This window comes from Alligator mississippiensis, chromosome 3 (genome assembly GCF_030867095.1).
Source record: "Alligator mississippiensis isolate rAllMis1 chromosome 3, rAllMis1, whole genome shotgun sequence".
In the NCBI taxonomy this organism is placed as follows: domain Eukaryota; kingdom Metazoa; phylum Chordata; order Crocodylia; family Alligatoridae; genus Alligator; species Alligator mississippiensis.
This window is the reverse complement of record NC_081826.1, coordinates 227,370,651-227,385,519: the sequence shown is the minus strand read 5'-3', so window position 1 is coordinate 227,385,519 and position 14,869 is coordinate 227,370,651. Positions and strand designations below refer to the sequence as shown.

Here is a 14,869-nt window from a genome sequence, read left to right as displayed (position 1 = left end):
CTCCTCCTGCTGCACGCCCCCCGGGAGGCATGGGAGGTGTGTGCCCCCGGATCCGTGCTTGGGACAGGGTAGGCTGCTGTTGCAGGCTGGGGCCAGGGCTGCACGAGGCTTTTCCCAGCAGCAGCGCTGGGAGTGGGGCTATGAGAGGGGCTGCAGCTACTCCAGAATTCACTGTAGCCCCCCACCCTCCCTCCCAGCACTGCCGCGGCCCACTCTGGTCCCAGCCCACAGTGGCAGCCCTGCCCCGTGCACTGATCCAGAGGCACACCCCCCCCCCCCATGCCCTCCCGGGGTGCATGCAGTGGCACTCCTCCCTCCCCAAGCCCCCCGGATGAGCCACTCATGACATTGTCCCACGCTGCGCCCTGGCTTTGCAGCCCTACCTCCACTCTCTCCCTCCCCGTGGGGACCTCACTCTGCCCCCCGCTGCTGGCCCTTAAAACAAGAAAAAATATAAAGGGCTACATGAGCTGAAAATTTGAGAGAGGAGGAGTACACTTGTTAAAAAAGGTTGAAAACCCCTGCCATAGCCAGTACATTGTTTTCAAACAGAAGTTTATCAAACTCTCTTTAGTACTGAAAATTCTAAACTAGCGGGTCAAAAAAATAGATGGGTTATCTTGGTAAACCTAAACTATTTTGTGAGCCTTTTTGAAACATTTTTATGGAGTATGTTTTTTAGAAACAGCTGCTAAACTCATTTGAGTAGAAACTGGATAATTATGGGGAAGAATTCAAGATAAAGAAACTGGCTTTTGCCATGTCACAGAATAATGTTATATATAACTTCAGATTGCTAGATACTGCTAAATAAAATACTATTCCATAATTAAAATACGTTACACATACTTTGCCAAATACTGAAAATATCAAATAATCAAAACCAAACTTTTGCTCTTCTTTAAATAAGCAAAGGAACATTCCTTTGTGTGTATTCCCTAATTTCTATACTCAGCTGTGTTAAGAGTATATACACTACTTTCATTTAGCTCATGTTTTTATGATGGACAGGTTCACCATATATGGACAAATATCTAATGATGGGGAGGTTAGCATATGCCAGTTGACAATAAATTGGAATGTCTGTACGTACTCAATAGGATGTGTTACAGGAAAATATTTTTTATTGCGCTCACAGACAAAATATATATAATAGAAAAATATTTTAACTTTAATGGGACTGGTATCTGAAATATTAACTGACAAGTTATATAGACATTTTAGATCCAGTACCACAAACTGGAAGATATGTGAGGGATCTACTTATGAAAGAGTACATAGTGTGTAGGAAGATTTTTTTTTTTTTTTTTTGGTTGGGGGGTGGGGGAATTCATGCTATTTCTGTTTTTTGGGGGATTTTTTTGGTTGTTTGTTTGTTTGTTTGTTTGTTTTTTTTAATTTCTTACCTTTGGAGCAAGGCAAAAAGTATATTTTAAACAAGTAAGTGTATTAAATTATTCAGTCTTTCTTGAGATAGAAAACAAAGCATTAGATATATAACATTTATGAAACCATATTTCTGTAACCTAACAATCTTGCAAAGCAGGATGTTCTTTATTTATCAGTTATACTATGAATAAATAAAGCTTTCCTAAGATTCATGTAAATGCACATAACAAGAACTCAGTATGTGGCATGTACAAAGGTCCCCTGAAAAAGTTGTAATTATGTTGTACAATGTATAGAATTAGAAAACAGTCACCAGCCATGTTGGGGTTGGCCACAACTATCTAGGAAGCTTGGGGTGGTAGTGAAAAAGCCACATGTAATTCTCACTTTTAACTTTCCCAAGAATGGGGTAAGCATGGAGTGCATGCAACGTGAATAAGAAACCCAGAGGTGTGTGGGTGGAATCAAGGAAGCATTTTCTTGTGTCTTTGGGAAGATACTGGGATATGTTATCAATACTAACCTTTGTATCAAATTGAAACTTGTAAAATGGGAGCATTAAAAGGTGTTTACTTTTCTGGTGTTTTTGTTAGTAATAAATGTCTTAAAAATTCTTTTCTACCTTCTTCAAGCTTCAACATAATACAGAGCTGTGTGTTAAATTTAGGTTGTGCACTAGAGTGTGTACAAACAACTTTAGAAAGTTTTGAGAATGTGATCTTAGAGGTCTCCAGCAATACATGTCAAACTTGTGAACAATATCAAACACAGTACTTGGCAACAGGGAGTGCATTTAACTAGTTATCCAACCCACTGAGTTATACCTGAAGTGTCTGGGATAGTACTGTAAAAGCACAAAACCTAGTAATGAGACACCAATTTTTAAATTGGCAGAGTAGTGAAAGAGCCTTGGGAGAAAGGCACTGTTGCACTGGATATGTTTTTATGACCGCACATAAAAAAATGCTTTGTTTGTGGTCAAATTATTTCATAAGCATAAAACCTTTTGCGTTTTGTCTGCTGTATTTCCTAATATCTTTAAAAAAATTCTACAGTGCCTATTTACTTTCAGATGCACAAAGCTAGAGCTCAGCTAAGTATTCCTGTTCATATTGTGCTTTAAAATTGGAGTTTTTAAAAACTCCAGAATAACAGTGGGGAAAGATCCAGTACTTTAGTTAACTTAAGTTATTGTCAAAAAGGCCCTCTAATCTTACTTTTTTAGTAGAATACATCTAATAATATGGAAGTTCTGTTTAGCAAACTGAAGGAAGTGGCCCAAAATAACAAAGCAAGCAACTAGGAGGAAAGAAATAAAGATACTGAGTGAGGTGGACTCATTTCTCTTATATATGTAAACAGTCTATCTTAGAAATCAGTGCAAAATATATTTTTGAGGAGCATGTAGTGATGTATACTATATTAAAATATATTGTTGGCATCTACCTTATGATTGAGGTGCTGTTACCAGAAATAAAATTTGAAGTTGGAAATAAAGCCTTTTTGCAGAACAATAAATAATACAGCTAACCAAAATTCAAATTAAACCAAACCATGCCCTCTCTGCTTGACAAATATTAGTTCTTTTGTACACTTTTCTACTGACAGCTAGATTTGACAAACTGGCTTTGCACTAAGGCAAGGATTTTTGTGGATGATATCTTTTATTGGACTAACACCATGGTTGGGATAGATATAGATAGACAAAATTTTGAGGGCAAAACTTGTCTGCCTAAATTTGTCCCAACCATGCAGTTGGTGTAATAAAATATGGCAATTTACAAAAATTCTTACCTCTTGCATATTTCCTGGCTACATGATCACATCATTACTACCATGGCTTTGCACTGTTATCTAGGAAGTAGATTTGGGGACTGTATAGTTTAAGAGATTTGTTAATGTATTTTGCTCAGTATGGGTCAGTGGTTTGAGTGCCACTGGCTAGTGTGAAGTGACGAAAAATTATTACTGTATCATATGCTGTTAGGTAACATGCTATAACTTGGTCCATGAGCTGTTTTTTTGACAGATATGTTTAACAGAATGCTTGAGACTTTGAGTGAGCTTGGAAATTATTTTTTTCTGTTTCTCTACCCAGAAGTATCCCTGCGTGTTGTGGTTGCAGCATGGTGGCAGAACATTATGGAGGACTTGTGCTGCTGCCAATGCTCAACTTGTTCTTTGAATAAATACAGAACTTTAGGCTGTAGAGTAGTGAATCTGGCATCTTTTTGTGTGCACTGAATTCATTTAAACAAAATTATTCAGCCTTGAGAGCACCAAGGTTTTCTGGCAAACGCATAGGTCAAGATTTACAGGAGTCCTATCACGCTCTGTTTGTTATAGCTTTTCAGTATTAGAAAATACAGTACTGTCGTGTATGAAGGAGCAATGCATTACAAAAATCCTCACTCTTGGCATTCCCATTTTGGATTCCAGAGGCAAGTCTGTGAGGCTGTTTTTAAATATTAGTTTTCACTTAAAAACATACTGAGCTTTAAATCTAAAACAGCAAGATTTCATACATCCTCTGACGCACAGGATTTATCTTCACTGCACACTTAATTAACTCTGCGTGTGCATAGGCTGTAGTTATAACTAGAGGCGATGACTCGATGGCTTTTAACTTGATGGCTTAACTTGATAACTTGATGGCTAGTTTATGGTAGAAAGCTTTAGATGACAGTGTGAATTTGCACAACTTTTCATTAATTGAATAAAGGCAAGTGCAAAATCTTTAGGATGGAAAAATCAAATTTGCAAGTTCAAATTGGAGAGTGGCTGATTAGGCTACTGTACTGCAGAATAGGCCCAGATATCGCACTGGACCTCAAGTTGAATAAGTCAAGTGTCATGGTATTCCATATATAAATAACAAATATGTATATAGTCTAAAAAAAAATCTATATCTACATCGATACCTAGATCTAGATATCTGTATTCTAGAAAAACTATGTATGTATGTATAAAATATACTGAAAATTTGATTGCAGATATAAAATTGTACTTGCCAATTTGTACTTGCAAATATAAAATGTATATTAAAAATGCAATAATACTCTAGGTTTTATTAACAAGAATGTTGCCTTCAAGTTGCAAGATATGATTGTTTTATTCTGTTCAGCCCTAGTGAGGTCTCACTTGAATTATTGTGTCCAGTTTTGGGTAGCTCACTTCAAGGAAAATGCAGACAAATTGAAAAGAGTCTATCACAGAGTAACAACAATGGTTAGTGGGCCTTGGAAACATGATTTACAAGGAAAGATTGGAAGAATTGGTATTATTTAATCTGGACAAGAGAAGACTGAGTGGGGATTTGATAAGTCTCCAAATACAAAGTAAGTGGTTATGAACAGGGATCTGGGTTTTTTGTTTCCTGCAGAAAAATGCAGATTTTCCCTTTGTAGGCTCATAGAGTTCCAGCCTGCGATGAGTTGCTTGGTGCTGGGAGGAGCAGTAAACAGGGCAATTGAAGCAGGGTTGGGAGGTAAAGGTGGGGGGGAAAAACCCAGGGGTGTGGAGGAGGGGATCCCATGCGTATGTCCATACATGCGCACACACATGGCCAGCAATACAGCCAGACGGTGGTGGGAGCAGCCCTGGCAGCTACATGCAGATAAGCCTATGGGACAGGAACTAGGGGTGGGGTTGGAGAGCCAGGGCTTAGGGACTGTCCCTTCACTATCAGGGCAGTGAGCCAAGCTCTGATGAGCCTGAACCAGCCCAGCACCATTGGGTGTGGGGAGGTCTGATGGCAATGGGACAGTCCAGGCGTACCATAGCTTGGTGCATGGCCCTAATGGCGTGCAGCTGGTCCAGGCCATCAGGGGCCAAACTTTGGTGAGTCCAGACCAGTCCTGCTCTATCGGGGCAGGGGCCAAGCTCTGGAAAGTCCCACACACCCTCTGCCCCACATGCACATTGGTGACATGTCATGGGGGCATGGGGAGGCATGTGCTCCCCCAGATTTCTGTGCCAACAGCGTGGCACAGGGCTGCAGCCCAGCTGGACCAGCACTGGGCAGGAACTGCCTCTGCAGCCCAGCAGGTGGGACCCAGCACGGAAGGGTGGGGTGGGGCGGGGAGACTCAGTGCTGCTGCCTCTGGGAACCCCATGCCAGCCACACTGTCATGACTACCATGGTGAGGCACTGCTTGGCAGCAGCTGTGGCATAGAGTTGTGCACCCTGCCCCACCCCCACTCACTCACTCCCAACAACACAGGCAGAGCACTGGCATGTTGGCTGCTCAGCTCCACAACACAGTGGGGGGAGGCAGTTGCAGTTAGACCTACTACCTGGTATAGGGGAGGAGCTGCTGCTGGGAGGGAGCAAGCAGAAGGTAGGCAGAGGCTGTGGAGAGGCATTGGCAGGGCTGGGAGGGCTGTGGCTTGGGAGTTAGGGGCACCAGCATAGGACTACTCAGCACCACAAAGCAGTGGCGGGGAGCTATAGCTTGACCCATGTCCTGGTGAGCAAAGGGAGCAGGAGGACCTTTTCTATGATAAAAAAACCACAAAATCAAACACCAAAATTTGCAGGTATTTAGAATTTATTCTACTGTAATGGTTGAGGCACTAGTAGGCTTCCAAATTGCCTTAAAATTGCTAATATAGCAATAAAACATTGTGTTCAACTGATAGCTAGGTATATAGTGGCGTTTCATTTAATTGTGGGAAAAACACAGATCCTGGGGGTTGTTACCAGAGAACTTTGGATTTTTTTAACAGAAAACCAGGACCCCTATTATGAAGCAAGTGGTGCTTCTCTGGTCCAGGACAAGAATTAAAGGTTTTAAATAGCAGCAAAGAAAATTTTAGAATGACTGTTAGGAATAATATTCCAACTATGAGGAGGGTGTAAGGACTGGAACATTACTGGGAGATGTTGTGGGGTCTTTATTATTGGAAGTTTTTAAGAACAGGGTAGATGCACTTTTAGATGAGATGATTGAGACAATGTTGTTTCTGCCTTGAGCCTGGGGTTGGACTAAATGACCTCCTGCAGTCCCTTCCAGCCCTATTTTTCTATGATTCTATGACCTGCGGGGAATGCGTTGATACCGCATATTTTGAATTTTCTTTTGCACCATGGCTGCTCTCACTTGGCCTAGGCTAACTTAAGAGGATCTAACTTGAATATAGCTAGCTAGAATTAATCTGGAATAAAGGCAACTTTAGTTTTTATCACCGAGGAGCTGCAACTTCTACCTGAGCTCATTTTATGATCTGTAAAAGAACTCGAATATAAAACTGTTTACTTTGACTCATTACATATTAGTAGCAAAACTAGGAACAGCTTCAAGTTCTCTAAAGTAACTGGGATCATTTGCAATTTCTGGAAGATATCAGCTAATGTAGTCAGTGCTCTTCCTATGCTGTACCAGTCTCTAAAACCAAGCTCAAAAGCTTGGAGTAATTTAAATAATTGCTGTAGTTATTTAACCACCTAATTCTCCCCAAAAAGCTTGGGCGAGAGGGGGGGATAAAAGCAAGTAGTAAGAGAGAAAAAACATAGAAATCTTAAATTCTAATAAAATCTTTATTTTATAGTGAGACGGCAAGCTAGGGTTCTTGATGCACCATGACACAGCAGTCATGCGATTCTGGTGTGGTACTATCCTTCTTTGAAGTGACTGATGGTAGCAGACTTACTTCCCTTCACAGGGGCAGGATCCTTCTTTAATAATGGGCCATGGGTAGGCAGGTATAACACTTAAACGATTCCAAGAACGTCACCGATTTGGAAACCAATACAGAATTGTCCCAGGTGTCTGCATGTGCACTGCTGCGGGTTCTAAGTAGAACCATAACTTTTGAGGCAATGTGGTGCTGGACTGCCACCAGGGGCTGGTAGCGAGTACCCAGCCTAATTGCAACTTTTTGTTCCCCCACTCACTAACACTGAGTTCAAGAAAGCACTTTATTGAAATCTGTGCGGTGGTACCTGACTGTGGATTGCCTAGAGAGATGTGTGTAGAGCCACTGCCTGGATCCCTGTGTCTGGGTTCCTAGGAGCTGGGTGGTCTGGAGCTGCCAGAGCTTTCACAGCTTTTAAGGAGCACTTTCCCCCACACCACTCATTAGTTCATTTCAGTGCCTGGAAACTGAGCAGGGTTTGGTGCATCCCGGGCTGAAACAGTTCAGGAAATTTAAACCATAGTAAGCTGGCTTGTATGTCTAGACACTTGTGGTTTAAACTGTATTTAAACCTGTCTTAAATGTTAAATCTGTCTGCACCCTTGGGGCGCGTCCAGATGTGCATAGATGTTTGGTTCCCCGGGGACAACCAGCAGCGGTGCACCTTTGGCGCACAGCAAGTTACTCCAGGGGTGGAGGGGAGGCTTGCCTGGGGGCCTCCCGGGCCTGCAGCCATGGTGATTCTGCGGCATGGTGCCTGGCTGGCAGCAGACTGTGGCTCTGGGTGGCCCGGCTCCACTTTACAGCAACACTCACTGCCTGAGCATGTGCTGTGCCATTTTTTTTCCCCGCAGGTTTTTTTGACCCCTGGGTATCCAGGGGTCAAAAAAACCTGTGGGGGAAAAAAACCTGGCACGGTGCATGGCTGCTTCCGGGCCAGATGCAGGGATGACTGGCTCATCCAGGGCCACGTGGTGGGGCTCCTGCTGCTGGGCTGAGCCTTGTTCCCTGCCTTCCCAATGGGGACAATCAACCCATCAAGGGCCATGTGGGGTGGGGCAGGCAGTGGCGGGAGCCCCCTCCTGCCCACGTGGCCCTGGGCCAGCCGATCGTCCCATCTGACCCGGGAGCGGCCGAGCCGTATCCCCTGCCCGCTCAATGGTGGGATGCCTGCAGTGCCAGGGCACAGCTGGGCCCAGAGCTAGGACAACCGGCCTGTCCAGGGTCATGTGGGGGGCCCCAGCAGCTGGAGTTCTCCCCCCATGTGGACCCGGACGAGCTGCCTCCCCTGTGTACAGATCGGGACACAGGCTGTCACTGCAGGCTGGGGCCAGCAGCAGTGCTGGGAGGGGGACCCTCCCCTCCCCTCCTAGCACCGCTACCCACCCTGAGCACAGCCCCAGCCCTGGCCCCAACCCACCCCACCCTGGCCTGCGTGCAGATCCGGGGGCACATGCCCCCTGTGCCTTCCTGGGGTGTGCCCCCTGCAACACCCGGGCTCGGTCCTCCCGCCCCTCGGGGCCCCACCTACCTGACCCCTTGCTCCTGCCCTTGCCTCACTTCCTCCCTCACTGTGGGGGGCTCAGTCTGGCCCCTGACCCTCCCTCCCCCACCTGCTAGGCTGGGCGGGTGGGGCTCAGCCCCCCCCCCCCCAGCCTCAGATCGTGTCTGAGTCTCCAGGATTGACCAGTTGATCATAATCAAGTGGTTGGTGACCACTGCCATAGACTCTTGATGTATTAACGTTGGCTACATACTTTATGCTTTGTCAAGCTACTGTAGTTGTTGGAAGTGAGTAACGATTTGGGATTTTCTTGGCATGTAATGAATAATAATATACATATATACAATAATATCCCTTGACATGTAATAAATAAATAAAATTAAATTTGTATTTTTATTTGAGAGGTGTGTCCCATTTCCATCTCCCCATATATCTTCTGCTTATTCTCTCCCTACTGACATCCAATTCCCACTCCATTTTCTCCTTACTTTCTGTTTTATTATTCTTGCTCAAAGGATCCCTTCCCCATCTGTCCCTGAGACTGACCAGATTCTAGGGGAAGCAGATGTTTAATCCTCTGGATGTGGACCAGGATGCATCACATCTTCTAATTCGAGTTGGGCCATTGGCTGCACTGAGCTAGGCTGGGTACCCACGTGACTGGAATGTGGCTGTATTGGTTCCGGCTCTAGCGCAGCCAGTGGGTGCGGGAGGGGACTGGGCACTGGAGACAGAATGGGGCCACAGCTAGCTCCAGACATGGGGTAAGTGAATTTGAGGAGGACATGGCACTCTGGGCTGCGCTGTGTTGTAACATTCACTGCTTGTCTCAGTCTATTGCTTTTGGCAGAGTGTTTGTCTTTCCAGACTGCTGCATGACAAGCTGCAAGGAGAGGAGGCTGGGTTTTTCTCCCCTCCTGCTGCTGCTGCTGCAGAAAGGAGCCAGGGATGGATTTCTTGTGGTTCTGATCCATGTTTTTGACAGAAGAGGAGGAGGGGGCAGTGCTGGGAAGGCAGAAGAAAGCGGCTTTTGTGGCTAGAAAATAGATTTTTTTTTAAAGGTTTGTTGACATAGAAAAGAGTTAAAAACAGTATCTAAGGAAACGGGCAAAGGATAACAAAGAATGGAGCAGATTCATTGCAAGGAGGAATGAGAGCTTGAGCCCATTGAAATCCTTGTCCTGCTCCTCCCTTCCGCCACAGCAGCAGCAGCCTGGGAAGGGACACAAAGCAGCAAAGGAGATGCCTTGAATCTAACACTCACCATGCAAGGGTTTTGGGGGGAGGATGAAGCAGGTATTCCAGAGCATGAAATTCTTTCTTGTGGTTTTTAAATGTTAACATTTCACTCTTGGGTACTATGCATGCTATTGGGGGGAAAAACAAGCTATACTTCTTTGCGACTAGTGTTACGTGTCTTTGTTAGTGACAGGATGTGGTGGCTTCTCTGCAGTTCACTGCAGCAGCTTTTGCTCCTCTGCTTAAAAAGGAAAAAGCTGCAAAGGGATGAGAGTCTGTGCAGCACTGCTGTGCCTAGAAATGTATTTAAAGGATATGGTTCAGTGGCCAATTGCAACCCATGTAACAGCTGAAATATTGAGGATTTTTCTGCAAACAGAAAGAAATGTGCATATTCAATGAACACTAAAACCCTCTGACATTTAAAAAAAATATTTAACATCACAAAGAGATGCTTGGACCTGTGATTTAACTTGAATACTGTTGGAAATCTTAATACATTATTTATGAAGCAGTGGGTCTTTTTTCTCTCTTTGTCAGATATGCATCTTTTATTCTAGTAATTAGGTCATCTGAAAGCAAATCACTTTTTAGTTTTGCTAAAATGTGAAATAGTCTTCAGAAGGCAATTAAATGCCAAATAATTTCATTAGTATTTATTTTTTTGGAATTTAGTTGAATTTTTTAAATTTTCTTTTCTGTCCGTCATCCTCAAGGAAGGGCTTTGGATAGAAGCTATGCTGAGCATCTCTTATTTAACAGAAGCTTGCTTTTCCTGAAGGGATCAGCAAACCAACATTTGAATGTTATTTAATATGGGTATGCACACCATGAGAGAGTGTTTTTTTTTAAAGCAACATGCATATTTCTTACTTCTAGTTTGTATGGAAAATTTTCAATAAATTCTGTTACACATATGTGAATAGCATGGCTATAATGTTCTGACTTTATATTTGAATAGTATTTTCTTCTCTCCTCCTTTACTCCCAATCTGGTGAGAAAGGATGTCTGTTCTGTTCTTTCTGTAGTTGAACTTGTCCCTTAATGTTACTGCTTTTTAATATATTAAACATTTATTCAAATTTTCAATCAGTTCCAGTAATACCTGGTAAATTTATGATTATTTTATCAAAGAAATGGAAGTCTTGTGAAACGATTAACCATCCTTTTAAAATATCTGTAATATAAAGTTGAAAAATATTTACCCAGAACAGGATCTTCATTATTTTTATTGGGACTCCTAAGAAACTCCTAGAATGTCTGCGGTTAAATTCACTACTTTCCATAATCTGATCAAGTATAAGGCTTCTGTCACCAATATTGAATGACAGGGCAAACAGAAGACTAACAGCGATGATATGTAGTGTAAAAAGCTCTTTAACTTAATGAAGCTGAGAAACTGTATTCAATATTGTATCCTTGTTTGTAACGTACTATAAATTAGATTGATTATGTATCTCTGAGTTCCTATGTGATGAAAGGATTCATTTTTGTTAAGTCCTCATATCCTGTTATAAATTTATATTAAGAATGATTATTATAATTGAGGCTAAAAGGTAAAAACTACTGAAGGTATGAATGCTCATTTTAGTTAGTTGAATACTGGAAGTTACTAACACTTCTAATGATTTAAAAAGCACTTTCACTTTTTCTGAAAGAAAGCAAGGAGAAGTAATAAAACATGACAGCATTTATAATGGGGATGCTACTTGACTTTATTTTTGAAACCATAGAAGGAGGCAGTCTTCTACCTGTTCTCCATACCTGATCTAAGCAGTTGCTACTAGAAACCAACAAAATCTTCCTGTTAAAACTGGCATTATGAGTAAAATATGCTACTAAACTAGGCAGACATATCTGCCAAAATTTTGCAAGTGACCATAAATGTAAATTTAACACACACACAGGTAGATATGGTCCTGAAACTGTTTTTCAAGGAATAAGTATAATACAGTATATAAGACTCCTTTGGTACACAGCTGCTTATATGGAACTTATTCTCTTAAAACATTTGAGTTGATGAAATATTTAATGTTTTGATCAAGTTGGTTTAATTACTTTTTCATGAATTTAGTGAAAAAACAAATTATTAGACTTGGGTGTTTTGTTTATTTTGTTTTAGTCTTGCTCTTATAAACTTGCTTTGGTTAAAGTTGAGAGTTTTAGGTGGTTGGTAGTATACATTTCATACAGTTTTCTGTATGAACAGATGCTGATGTATTTCCTGCAAGATGAATGGTTTCCTGTTCTCTTCAGGTGTTAGCTGAAGATGACATTGATGGATTACACATCATGTGAAAAAAATTAAGGGTAATATGGGAATAAACTTTTTTTCAAAGTAATTGTTTTCTATTTTAAAATGATTTTTTTTTTTTTATTAAGTCTAGTCTTTTTTTTAAGTTCTTGACTGAAATTGATGTTTTCAGTTGCAAAGTATTCTTGAGATGTATTCTTCACATAGCGTTCACTTACCAAAAACAAGGCAAACACAAAGTTACAGGGCATAATACATAGTGAAGAATAGTTAGTCATGAGTAATGGCCAAACTGATGATTGCTAAGGATGAGTGTTCATGTTTGTGAATCACGCTTGGTCCAATATAAAAAGTTATGATTCACATAATTTCTGAGCTACTTTGTGTTAAATATAGACTTAAGTACAAATCATGTTTCTTATTTCAAGGGCTTATTCTGAATGCACTGTGACTAACAAGCTAAGGAACTTCCTAACCCCGAATTCTAAAGCAAGGAGTAATTTTTTCCTTGGCTAAGTAATGAAAGATGAAATTAACATGTCTGTTCATAATTTGAGATGCATGGTTTAGCTTTCATACTTTATTTTTTCTAGTACTAAGACTGTTTTTTTAGGATTTGTAATTAATATTTTATAGCCAAATTACACTTGTACTTTCTTCTTCTGAGACTAGAACGGACTTGAAAATAATAAACCTGTGACACAATACGAGAGAGAGAATCAGCCTTCACCTTTATTGTCCTTAGTGAGCTACTTCATTCCTCTGTGTATAGAATACAGTACCCACAAGTCATCTGTTATTTTGAGACTTTGCTGAAGAAACTTGTTTTGGTTAAGACAGTGGTTCTAAACCTTTTCAGACTCAAGGCACCACTTGGAAAATGACAGCTATTGGTTTTCACTCCTTTTCTTTTGACTATGGAGTATAATAAAGCAGTTCTTCTATTACAAAAACCTCAAAAAAAGACCACAACAGGTCAAAAGATTTTTTTGACACTATAGGTTCCTGTTTGAAATGTCCAGGTTTACCTTGTGATTCATGAGTAGGTCTTTGCACTCTTAACAATGCTAATATTATATGGTACCCCACAGCATCATTGGAAGAATCTCATGGCACCCCAGGGTGTCATGACATCCTGGTTGAGAATCACTGGGTTGAGAGGAAGGCGTTATGGTATGGGTGAGGATATGCCGAGAACAGCTGCTCCAAAGACTTGCTAATAGAGCACAGGTGAAGTTCTAGGCTACAATCAAGTGGCTCTGGAGACCTTATATGCTGACTTTGAGGACTGGAATAAATAATGGTCAAGTTAGAAAGCTCGCACTTAGTGAATTTGTGTAATAAATATTCTGTTATCAGAAAAAATAGTTGTGCAGAGGTAGGCATACCTGAACTGGATGAATCCTTAGATTAGATATAAACACAGGTGTTCAGAGACATCTTCTATAGACATTGGACCAGTTTTTCCTTCAAATGAAAATCACTTTCTCTGTCACAAGGCAAAAAAAATCTGTAGCAGTGGGCTGTTCCAAAAATTCTTAGCTATTGCCAAATTCCAACATAAATGTACCTTGAGTTTAATTCATATCCGAAGACTTGGCATCCCTTCGATCTCATTTTCAATGGACTCAGAGGTTCTTTGTTGTTTCCTGTTGTAGGTACAAGTAGAGTTGTCTCTAGGAATGGAGAATTTTAGTATATTAAGAACAAAAGAAACCTTAGCCATGGTACAGGCCAACCACTAGATGGAGGTGGTTAACATTGTTAATAATGACACTGGAAAAAGAAATGTTCAATAAATATTTATTTTCAATTTAACGAATCAGGATGACATTTTTGTATCCAGGGGTGGATACAGAGGAGCTGCTGTAGGTAGGATTCCACCCCCCTCCCCCGCTCCATGTTCAGTAGCATGTCCCCTCTTCCCCATTCACTGCTGCCACTGTCCCTGATTGCCCTGGGAACAGGGGAGCTCCAGAACTGCTCTTATCTCACTCCAGCCAGGATGTATGAGGAGGTAAGCTCAGCCGGAGACAGCAGTCTTGGGCAGGTTTCTCTTCTCTGCTAGTTTCCCTGTGGGTGTTTCCTGCCATCCTGGGAAGTAGAAGAAGGGAAAAGGAGAAGGAAGAACCTGCTTACTGCTGTTGCTGCTGAGCCCTGTTCCTCATGTAGCCCTGGAGCTTCTCCTCCCAGAGCAACCAGAGACACCAAAGGCAGTGATGGGCGTGGCAGGGGCAGGAGGGGGGTAAATGTGGGGTGAAAGGACATGTGGCTGAGCATGGAGTGGAAAGGGGTGCTAAGGGTTGGGGGTAGGGAGATTCATACCTGATTCTGGGCCTTAAATTCCATGCCTACAGGTCCTATGGTGTGGTCTCCCCATCCTGGTGGGAGGGGGGAGCTAGGAGCAGGTGTGCAGCTACTGTTATGGCACTGGTTGTTGCTCCTGTACCCGCCTTTACACAATTCTGTATCCATCCATGCTTATATTATCTGAAGGTGGTGAAGTAATGGCTTATAGCAGTGTTGAGGTGATGTTGCTGCGGTGGTCTAGGAGATATGTGAAATGCAAGAATTCTTGCAGGTAGTATCTTTTACTGGATCAACTGTATGCTTGGTATAGACACAAGCAAACTTTTGGGTGTCACAGTACCTTTCTTCAAGCCTCTGAAGTACACCAGCTACTGTGATACCCAGAAGCTTACCTATGTCTATATCAGCCATATACTTGGTCCAATAAAAGGTAGCACCCACAAGAATTCTTGGCTGATATGTTAGTAAACTGTTAAACAGCATTGGACAACTTGCACCCAAGAGTTTTAAAGGTTTAGGAGGGTTTCAGTGGTGTC

At 42.0% G+C, this 14,869-nt stretch overlaps 1 protein-coding gene across 3 annotated transcripts in view; it reads left to right on the top strand.

The window, feature by feature from the left end:
- The window catches only part of APC (APC regulator of WNT signaling pathway), a 170,372-nt gene that overhangs the window by 21,625 nt on the left and 133,878 nt on the right, over window positions 1-14,869 (top strand). Inside the window, exon 1 of one of the 3 annotated variants that reach the window (XM_019484436.2) lies at window positions 9,277-9,294. The exons of the other annotated variants lie outside the window; for them this stretch is intronic. The gene's annotated coding sequence lies outside the window, so the exon portion shown is untranslated. Of the gene's footprint in view, window positions 1-9,276; window positions 9,295-14,869 lie in introns of those variants that run through there. 3 annotated transcript variants of the gene reach the window in all.